We start from the raw sequence: 11099 nt of genomic DNA on the forward strand, positions 1-11099 counted from the left end.
ATGGGAATGGGTGGATAGGGAAGTGGGGGGGTGCTATGGGGGACTTTTGGGATAGCATTGGAAACGTAATTGAGGAAAATATGTAATAAAAATATTAAAAAAATATATTATAAAAAAAAAAAAAACAAATAATGACTATGGGTCTGTGTGTGTGTGCTTGGCATTGGGAATAACCTAGCTCCCACCTGCAGTGTTCCTTCAGAAGCCAGCACTGAGTGTGTGCTATGGGACAAGTCTGTGGCTAATCGGTTTACATATATTAAATAAATCCTAAAAGCTCGGTCCTAGTGTCAGAGTCGTTATTTCAGATTAACGAGTCAGAAGGATGCTCCAGGTCACATGGCATCTGACCGGCTGGGACTCTGCACCTGACCCTTCTGCTTTCAGAACCGCCCCATACTCTTCCAACACAAGTGACTGCGTGCTCATTCGAAATATTTAAGCAGCTACTGCGCGTCCGGGACTGTGACAAACACTAGGATCTACAAGGACTAACGGGAGTTTCATAGGCTTTGAATGTCAGAGTTGGGGGACACACTTCCCGCCCCCCGATTTCTCACAGATGGAAAGACGGTCGGTCCTTGCTCTACCTTCTCCCTGTCTGTCCACTAATTCGAAGCAGGGGCATAGTGACTGGCCAGATGGTGGTAATCTGGATGGTGCAACCTGTCAGAGACCTAAGAAAGTTTCCTATCCATTCTCTCCTTGGTAGTCTTAAGATTGACGGTAGGACCTTAGAGGATTCCTGGCTCACCCTCTGCTGTCCGAGAGCCCTATTGTGCCAGCCTCAAGGACTGGTACCCATTACAGCTGGGCTTGTGGTCATGAATAACAAGACCCGTGTAGGGATAATCTCTGTGCTCTGTGTGGAAGCATCACCTGTCAATAAAAAGCTGATGGCCTATTAGCAAAAGGGTAGGAAGTAGAGGGTGGGAGTTCCGGTAGAGAGATTGGAACTCTGGGAGATAGTCAGAGGCGGGAGATTCACCCCAAACTTGGAGGAACTCAGATGTTTGAAACTGAGGCGAGGTAACTAGCCTTGTGGAAGACATGGAATAGTTTTAACGGGTTATATAAGTTACCAGCTAGTCAGGGAATGAGCCAAAGCTTATGGCCTAGGCATAAGTAAATAAAGCCTCCGAGTTGTTATTCGGGTACTGGGGTGTGGGTGGAAAAGCCCAAGGGGTTACAAACCTGAGACCGAGAAAGACTCTGGGTCGCTGTGAAAAGTGACCAGCAGGATCAATTCAGGTCCTTACGGGGTAGACAACGCAGTTGGGGAAGCCAGCGGTCCATACCAGGGTTGTCACACCCACAAGCGCTTCACACCCAATGTCATGGGTCTGGGTAAGGGAGAGAGTTTAGAGAGGTTCCCACCTCGACTAGGCCGGTGACACGGTCCTATGGATACAGAGCGCGTGCTGGTAGAGTCCTGGAGGACACTAATCATCAAAGACCATAGGCGTCTATGAGGTGCAAGGAGCTGCCACGTCAGAGGGAAACGAGACTCGAGCCAGATGCGTCCATGACTCGCTGGGATGCTCAGGGGCAGGTGTGCGTCACAGAATGAACAGAGCACGGAGCGTCTGTAGCCTAAGGGGCGAGACGTGAGGCTGAGGGGCAGGTGGGGAAAGAATCTTGGAAAAACAAGGAATGTCACTTCAAAGCCATTCTATTTTACTCCGTCTTAGATAGTTTTGTGTTGTTATAGCAAAACATCCAAGACTGGGCAACTTCTAAGGGAGAGAGGTTCCTGGTTTTAGATGAGACAGCCACACCTGGCAAGGACCTCATGCTACATGCTAATTCCAAGAAAAGCGGAAAGGCCGGTGGATGAGCCAACAGGGGCATCCTTGCCTTATATATGAACCCAACTCTTTTTTTTTTTCTTTCTTGCTCCAGCCCCACTCACTCTGCCCCAAAGATTGATTGATTGATTAACTGATTGATTGAATGTAAGTACACTGTAGCACCAGATGAGGGCATCAGATCTCATTACAGGTGGTTGTGAGCCACCATGTGGTTGCTGGGATTTGAACTCAGGACCTCACGAAGAGTAGCCGGTGCTCTTATCCACTGAGCCATCTCTCTAGCCCCAGGCACCCAACTGAACAACCTCACCATCTCTCTTCAAGACTCACTCACCCCTTAAAGCCTGAGCCCCCAACACCCTTATATCAGGAATCAGATGCTAGCAGGAATTAAGCAGGGAATGACGTAAACAACTTAGCATTTTGGCAGGCTCTCTGCATTCACAGCATGGAGAACTGGCGACAAGGGGCCTGGGTGGAGCACTGGCCAGGCGAAGGAAAACAGTCTTTGAAATAAAGAAGTGTCCAGGGGGAGGTGGTGGGAAGAGATGAAAGGAATGTATCTGTTCCTGGTGACTGCTCAGCTTTGGGGCGGGGGATGGGGAGTGGAGGGTGGGAGGTGAGGTGGGGGTGTTCGGGGNGGTGGGGGTGGGGATTCTTGCCACCACTTTGGCCAGCACAGCTCCTTTAATGGTCCACTGAGCTGGACAGCAAGACTAACCAGCATACCCCCGCGGCTGATTGTCCTCTGAGTGTCGGTGACACTATGAGGCTAGAAAGCCCATCTTCCCTGTCACTTTGACTCTGTTTTATTTTGTTCTGTGCTGTCTTGTTTGTCCCCCTCTGGGCACACAGCGGGACATCCACTGGTGCTCTGCAGGGCCTTTTTGCTGCTTCTCCCATAGGAAAGGCAGGTTGTGGCCAAATGCCATGCCATCTCTCTCTCCAACTCTTACTTCCTCCGTAAGTAACTGGTGTCCTAAGTTTTTCTGAGCATGGTTCCTCTCCATAGCCAGTTTACATCTTCCATACCAACCCCCTGACTCCAGGCCAGCAGCTCCGCCCTGGCTCTCACAGGACGCCCCCTCCCACTGGCTCCATCCGCCTACTCTCTGCTTGGCTATCTGTCCATCTATTTTGGGTCCCTTTTTGCCTAAGGCTGACAGATTCAGATTAAACACCACACACTGCAGGGTGGGTGGGGGTAGGGGGTTCTGACCAGCCAAAGGCATGCATACTCTGGGTCTTTGGATGAGAGTTGAGGGTGATTTAGGCCGATCTGTGGTCAGCAGAACAGCTCAGGTCTCAGCAGCCTGCCACCGCAGCAGATCTCAGTGCTTTCCCACCACCTCGCTGACACATAGGACCACAGAAGAACCTTCTACAAGCCTCCCAGGCCTCGCCTCCTGTCCCTGACCCCCAGGCTGAATCCCGCTTGTGAGAAAACAGCCAGATTCGAAATGCATGCGTACATCTCAGAAGCAGCTAATTTCAGCCGACAATCTACGAGGCTGAATGGACCTTGAGTTTCCCCCGGAGGGCTTGCCTATCAAATGTGGCTGATTGGTGTTGGATGGAGCAGGCACAGAGGAGGTTGGCAGCCTTGGGAGTGTTGTGTGGGAGTCTGGTAACCCAGCCTGTCCGTCTGTGATGTTCGTACTTTCCCATGAAGGGCTACATGCGGATGGGAACTGATGGTCCTGCTAAGGGTAGGGCATTGCTAAATGAAAGTATACAAAGAACGCAGTTGAAGGCAAACAGCCCAGCTGCCAGAATCTGAAAGAGGACTCCTTCAGCACCACTGGGTCAGCTACCCTAGCCAGCCCAATGGCCCCAGGCAGCCAGGCCTGTCTTTTCTCTCTCCCTGTCCTCTTCTGGTATGCTCTAAGAATGCGAAGCCAGGCACTGGGCTCCGAGGTTTCTCATCTCAGGATCAAGCAGACAGGTTCCTTAAGTAGAGGAGAGCTAGCTACCCTCTCATTTTTTTTTAACGATACAGAAGGCCATTGAATGAGATAGTATGTGCAGAAACTCATGTTCATATAGAAGCAATAAAACCAGAATTCTCTTCCTCTTCCTTCTTTTGAAAATTGGAAAGCCGGGCGTGGTGGCGCACGCCTTTAATCCCAGCACTCGGGAGGCAGAGGCAGGCGGATGTCTTGAGTTCGAGGCCAGCCTGGTCTACAAAGTGAGTGCCAGGACAGCCAGGGCTACACAGAGAAACCCTGTCTCGAAAAACCAAAAAAAAAAAAAAAAAAAAAAGAAAATTGGAATCATAGATATTGTCTCCAAGCATTAGCCACCTGTTTTTATCAAGTGTATTTTTTGTATTAACTTGAAGACTCTGTTCGCTCAGCGAGCAGTCCCACACACCATGGTAACACAGTGGGTATGTAACCTCGGGTTTGTTTGTGTTTCCATCTCTAGTAACTCCTCACCTCCCAGTTCATAGGAAGTGGCTGTGACACCCTTCAGCAAGTCGGAACAGAGACTCAGAGTCCACTCAAGTTTGGATTTCAGAGCAGGTTTTGAGTGGCAAGGCAAATTACTCATGGGGACCACATACCTTTTCTCTGTCCATCTCCTGCCCGTTTTCTTCTTAAATTAAAAAGAATAGAGTTATTACTTTCATTTATAAGTGTGTGCCCTGCGTGAGTTTGTGTGCACCACAGGCATGCAGGTACCCAAGGAGGCCAGGAGAGGGCGCTGAATCCTCTGGAGCCGGAGTTACAGATGGTTGCTGGGAACCAAACTGGGATCCTCTGCACGAACAGTAAGCACCTTGACTGTGGAGAAATCTCGCCGGCCCTGTATAGCACTTAATTCTGGGAACGCCAATTTATAATCCATTCCAGCCTCTTCTATGAATGTATCAATATCCTTTAGAGAGCTCTTTCAAGAAATAAAGAGGATTTCTAAAGAGAAAGTAACTTACGTATTTATTAGTTGGAGTCTTACAATGTTGTATAGCTGGCCTTAAATTCTTAGGCTCACATGATTCTCTTGTCTCGGCTTCCAAAGTGGCTATAGGTGCAACATGTATCCCCGGCTCAGGCTCAGACTTTTTCTTTCCCCCAATGCCAACCTGTCCACCCTGGACATCATCAATTCCCTGTGTGTGTGTGTGGAAGTCTTCCTGTGGGTACCCAAGGCACGGCAACACAGACAAAGCCCTACTGAAGCCTTGCAGTCACTTCTTCACTCGGCCTTGAAATCATGGAACAAGGAACACATTTCCAGCCAAGTTCCTCATTCCTTTACCCATTCACTCGACAAACACAGATTTAACGCTGCATTAGACACCAGCACCACAGAGGTGGGTTGTCACCTGCGGGGTGGAATGAGATGGTCCTCTTGTACGATTACATAGACTGCTTTAGAAGGGAAAAAACCAAAAAACCTGTTCATTTGGCTCCGGGCAGGAGTGTGTGCACATGCATGTGTGAGTGCGTGTTTATGTGTGTGTGCATGTATGTGCATGTACACATGCATGCACATGTGAATGACTGAAGGTCCAAGGAAACTGCATAGTCATTGGGTTTTCATCATGTCTGTAGTATGAGAATCCAGCTCGCCAAGTATGCATGCCTTAATTCCTTATTTGGCAAGTCAAGTGTCCTCTCATTCTTTCTTTGGTAATAATGTTATAAGTAAAAAGAAAATTTCTAGAAAGCCATTTCAACAGTAACACCACAAAGTAACAATGGCAATAACAAAATCCAAAGGAAACTGGACCTTTAACACACATTTATATTTATTTATTAAGTATATAACACCAAACACTTTATATACATGTATGTATATGTATGTATATACACACACACACACATATATGTGTGTATATATATGTGTGTGTGTATATATATATATATATATATATATATATATATATGCCACTGTGATGCTTTTTATATGCTTGGCCTAGGGAGTAGCACTGTTGGGAGGTGTGGCCTTGTTGGAGTAGGTGTGTCACTGTGGGTGTGGGCTATAAGACCCTCATCCTAGTTGCCTGTGAGCCAGTCTTCTGCCAGCAACCTTCAGATGAAGATGTGGAACTCTCAGCTCTTCCGGCACCATGCCTGCCTGGATGCTGCCATGTTCCTGCCTTGATGACAATGGACTGAACCTCTGAACCTGTAAGCCAGCCTCAATTAAATGTTGTCCTTATAAGACTTGCCTTGCTCATGGTGTCTTTTCACAACAGTAAAACCCCAAGTCAGCCACCTTGTTACAGTTTTTCTGCAAAGGGTTTACTGTCTGAGAATTGTTGGAAATGAGTCTGTTCGAATCAAGGACAAAGACTGTGTCTGCATCCAGGTTTTCCACCCTCATTCATGCCAGATGAAATGGGAGACACAGGAGAAGCCCCTTCCCAAGCACCCCAGTGTCTAGCGGAACTTGTGCTGTTTAAGTTCTCTCAATGGTAGCTGGAAGAACCTCTTTCCCTTGCTTGGGAGACTAAGGGATGAGGAGTCCAGGGTTGTTTGTCCTGATACCCACAGACAGACACACAGACACAAATCCTGGAGGACCTGCCTAGCACAGGTGCATTGGTTTTGTGAGAGAGACCTGATGAAAGATGCTGACAGGTTTCTTCTGTTGAGAACTTACGGGGAATTTAAAGAACGTGTCAGCAAGGCATTATACCAGCACATGCTCTTCTGATTAGGAGGCTCTGGACCCTTTGTCTTCCTGGACAGACAGACAGCTTTTGTGAACACTGGAACATTCTCTTCCCCACCCATCTCAGAGCTCTGCAACACATCTCTTCCTGGGCTCCAGATCCATCTGCTGTCTGTCTGTCTGTCTGTCTCCCGCCTCTTTCTCTCTGTCTCCCTCATTCTCTCCTCTCTTTCTTTTTCTCCCACTCTCCCTCCTTCCCCCTCCCCCTTTTCTCTCCTCCTCTCCCCCTTCTCCCTGTCTCTCCCTTCCTGACTCCAACTCTTGTAAGACCTGTAGCCTAACCAACCTCTGGCTTCAAACCCCAGGCTTATTTCAAGGCTAGTTCTAGCCTCCCTATATCTCTTTCAGGAAAATCCCATAAGCACTAAGTTTTATTCCATCTGATAACAAAATGGATGGTGACTCCTCAGTCCTCCAGGGGTCCTGCAGGTATGACACAATGGCCATGCTCAGAGGGTCAAGAAAGATCCAGAAAGACAGTGATGTCCCCAACTCCCCATGGCTGTGCATTTGTCCAGCCATCCTTTTGAGTGGTGGGTAGATCCTCAACTTTCCAAATGTTCTTGTGTGCGTCCTTCATCTCAGTGGGACTGCTGTACAGAGTTCTCTAGCCCCACGGCTACAGCAGGGATCTGAGGATGCACCCCAGGGCCCCGGACAAGGAGTAACCACGGCACTGCGTGAATCAGAGCTGTGAGCCTTTCCCCGGCTTGTGCTTGCTCAAGCAGAAGAGGAAATACTCTACACATCTCTCTAACCCCCCCCCCCCCTTGTAGAAACCACTTTGAGATAGTTCTCATCTAGCAAGTGTATCTCAGTGACTCACAAAAGAGTCTATTCGTGGACTGTTCTTCAGAGAACTCAATGAAGTGACTCACACATCTATTTACTAGACTTTATTGGGAATGTTAGGTGAAATCCTTTCCCCCGGGAACAGGAAGTTTTTGATGTTTCTTATCCAGAAGACATGGGGACACGATCACAGCAGGAAGGCTGGCTTTCTCAGTAAGGGATGCTAGTAGGGTCCCCAGAGAGAACTTTGTGGAAGCAGGATTGTGGAAGTGCTGACGACCGACTTTTAAGGAGAAAAGATTCCATTAGCACCAACCCATGCTAGCTCTGTTAGCTCTGCTGCCTTGAGAGGCAGACTGTCACAGCAGAGACGCATAGCTCTGCAGAGCTCAGAGGCAGAGAGGGGAAGCGAAGTGCTCCACAGTCACCCCCAGACACACACACACACACACATACACACACACACACACACACACCCCATTTTATTCTCTTCTATTTTGAAACAGGACCTCATTATATAGCCTAGGATATACTGGAACTTACAATCCTCCTGCCTCAGTCTCCCAAGCTCTGAGATTATGGGTGTGTTCACATAGTCACAGCCAGCTACATACCCCTCCCCTTGATGACACCCCCCCAGGGATCTAAAGGCCTTCTACTAGACCCCAACTTTTAACTAGACTGACCTTTAACATATGGGCCTTTGGAGAACATTCTAGATTGAAGCTATAACAGTTTTCAGAAGGCACGTTTGACTATTGTTTCAATGATCAAAAGTAATGGAAGACAAAAGGTTTAACAGTGTTTCCTTTGTAAATATATTTCTAAGATTTTTGTTTTAAAATTTTACTTTTTATTTTTTTGTGTATTAGTATTTTGCCTACATGCATGTAAATATACTACATACACATAGCATACATACATACATGCATGCACAATACACACATACATACATACATACACCCATCCATGCACACATACACACACATACATGCATGCACACATACACACATACATGCATACATGCATACACACACATACATACATGCACACATACACACATACATACATACATACATACACATACACACAACATACATGCACACATACACACATACATACACATACATACACACAACGTACATACATGCACACATACATACATACACACAACATACACACATGCATACAGTGACTATGGAGACCAGGAGAGAGCACTGATCCCCTAGAGCAGAAGTTAAGGGCAATTTTGGGCTGCCACATGGGTGTTTGGAAATGAACCCAGGACCTTTGCAAGAGTACAAGTGTTTGTAAACTCTGAGCATCTCTCCGGGGCCCTGTTGTGAATCTTTAGGGAAGGGTGAAAGAAGAAAAGATAGCATCACAGGGCTTAACTTCTGAGCCTTGGGGACTTGGATCTGTCACTTTCTCATCTTTGGGGACACTAAGACATAACCCATCACCAGAAAGCAGGGAAGTGGAGTTAGAGCAGTCCCGTTATGAGCCTTGCCCATTGCAAAAGGGCGGGGCACCCACCCACCACAGCAAATAGCCGAAGGCTCTGAACCTCAGCACGCTCTCAACCATACATGTCCGTGCTGCTGGCGCTGCCTCCCTCCACTCCCTAAAATCCTGGATCGGCTCACATTCTATTTTTAGAGACAGAAAGAATCTAAACTTTCTGGCTGACTTTTACCTTTAGGCCGCTGACACATTGCTCCTCAGTGTCTGGGCATGTCCACTCCCCACCCTTGGCCTCCAGGCCCAAGTCTCCTGTATCACTGAGGTCTGCTCCAACAGCACCTTCTCCAGGGAACATTCCACAGCTCTCTTGTTCAAATGTCTCACTTATTTGACCCCACAGCACAAAGCTGAAATACAGGACATTCATGTGGAAGGGCCAGCCACACACACCACAGAAAGAAGCTAGCAGTTAGCACTTGGCTTAAAAGTAGGGCTCTCGCTTTCCTTTCCTACATGGGCCCGGCAGAATGGCTCCCGCAAAGAAGGGTGGCGAGAAGAAGAAGGGCCATTCTGCCATAAACGAGGTGGTGACCCGAGAATACACCATCAACATTCACAAGCGCATCCATGGAGTGGGCTTCAAGAAGCGTGCTCCTCGGGCACTCAAAGAAATTCGGAAGTTTGCCATGAAGGAAATGGGGACACCAGATGTGCGCATTGACACCAGGCTCAATAAAGCCGTCTGGACCAAGGGAATAAGGAAGGCTCCCTATCGCATCCGAGTGCGCTTGCCCAGAAAACGTAATGAGGATGAGGATTCCCCAAACAAGCTCTACACGCTGGTAACTTACGTGCCTGTTACCACGTTCAAAAAGCTACAGACGGTCAATGTGGATGAGAACTAACCTGCTCATGTCAAATAAAGTTGCACAACTGCCTTCAGGAAAAAAAAAAAAGTAGGGCTCTCCGCTCTCCATGCGCAAGCAGGGCCTGTTCCGATAATCGTATGCCACCCTCCTGTCCGTCTTTCTGTGAAGGTACTCGCCATGTGATAGTAACTGCCTGGGGTCTACCTATCTGCTCAGTTGCCCAATGAACCCACCATAGACCGTGGTTCTCCCGTCTCACCAGTGAACTCTGTTTTGCACAGGCTAAGTGCTCAGTAAAGGTTCTTCCCTATGCTGACTAATTATACGGCGGCTTGATGCAAGCTAACACCGTTTTAGAAGAGAGATCTTCACTTGAGAAAACGTCTCCGATAGGTCGACAAGGTAGACAAGCCCTTGGTACATCTTCATCACTGATGGTTGATGTGAGAACGCCTAGGTCACTGTGTGCAGTGCCAGTTCTAGGCTGGTGGTCCCGGGTTTTATAAGAAAGCAGACTGAGCAAGCCATGAGGGGCAAGCCAGTAAGCAGCAGCCCTCCATGGCCTCTGCATCAGTGCCTGCCTCCAGGTTCTTACCCCTGTTTAAGTTCCTTCCTTGGTGTCCCTCAATGGATGTGACCCAGGATATGCAAGTCAAATCAACCCAAGCTGCAGTTGGTCAGGGCGTTTTATCACAGCAATAGAAATACTAAGACATCTCAAGGTTGGCACCATGGTGTGGGCTGCAGTCCCAGCTACTCAGAAGGCTGAGGCAGGAGGATAGCTTAAGCCAGGAGTTCCAAGCCATGTTAGGCAACATGATGGCAACCCCTTCTCACAGAAAAGGAATATTTCCTGGCTAAGTCAGCAAAAGAAAGATATGAAGCTGTGTGCTCCAGTTACATTGTGTTGGTTCAAAATGGTAAATTCGGCAACCTACAACATTTTCCCCCAAATTTGATGCTTATCTGCAAAGGAGGAAATGAATTACAGCTCCAAGGATCCCTAGGAAACCCACGGGTGGAAAGATTACAAATCTTCAGGAGTGGCTGAGAAGTGTTGCTGTTGCGTCTACTTAGACATGAGACAGGAAGAAGAGCTTTCTCATGGTGGTGTCTTTACTCACCATGAGAAAACGAATCGTCACTCAGAAATACTGGTAGTCAAAGCACATCCTGGGCAGAGTGGATCTAACATCACCAGAGACTTCAGACATTATGCAGATTCCCACCCCCTACCTCAGATTAGCTACTCCATGAAGACTATCTGAGGGGCCCCAGAGAAGCCTCACAGATGATTCGGTGATAGGCACACATCTGGGGATGCGTGCAGACCAGAAACAGAAACACTTTCTAAGCTGCAGAGGTAAGAAACAGATCCAAGTATATTTTATGAAAAAAAAATTGTAATAAAAAAATAAATAGTACCGGGGCCTAGCAAACACAGAAGTGGATGCTCACAGTCAGCTATTGGATGGATCAC

At 47.8% G+C, this 11099-nt stretch overlaps 1 pseudogene; it reads left to right on the forward strand.

The window, feature by feature from the left end:
- The first annotated feature begins 9259 nt into the window (after positions 1-9259).
- LOC110295171 lies at positions 9260-9706 on the forward strand (annotated as a pseudogene).
- The last annotated feature ends 1393 nt before the right edge of the window (positions 9707-11099 follow it).

This window comes from Mus caroli, chromosome 5, assembly GCF_900094665.2.
Source record: "Mus caroli chromosome 5, CAROLI_EIJ_v1.1, whole genome shotgun sequence".
Classification (NCBI taxonomy): Eukaryota; Metazoa; Chordata; class Mammalia; order Rodentia; family Muridae; genus Mus; species Mus caroli.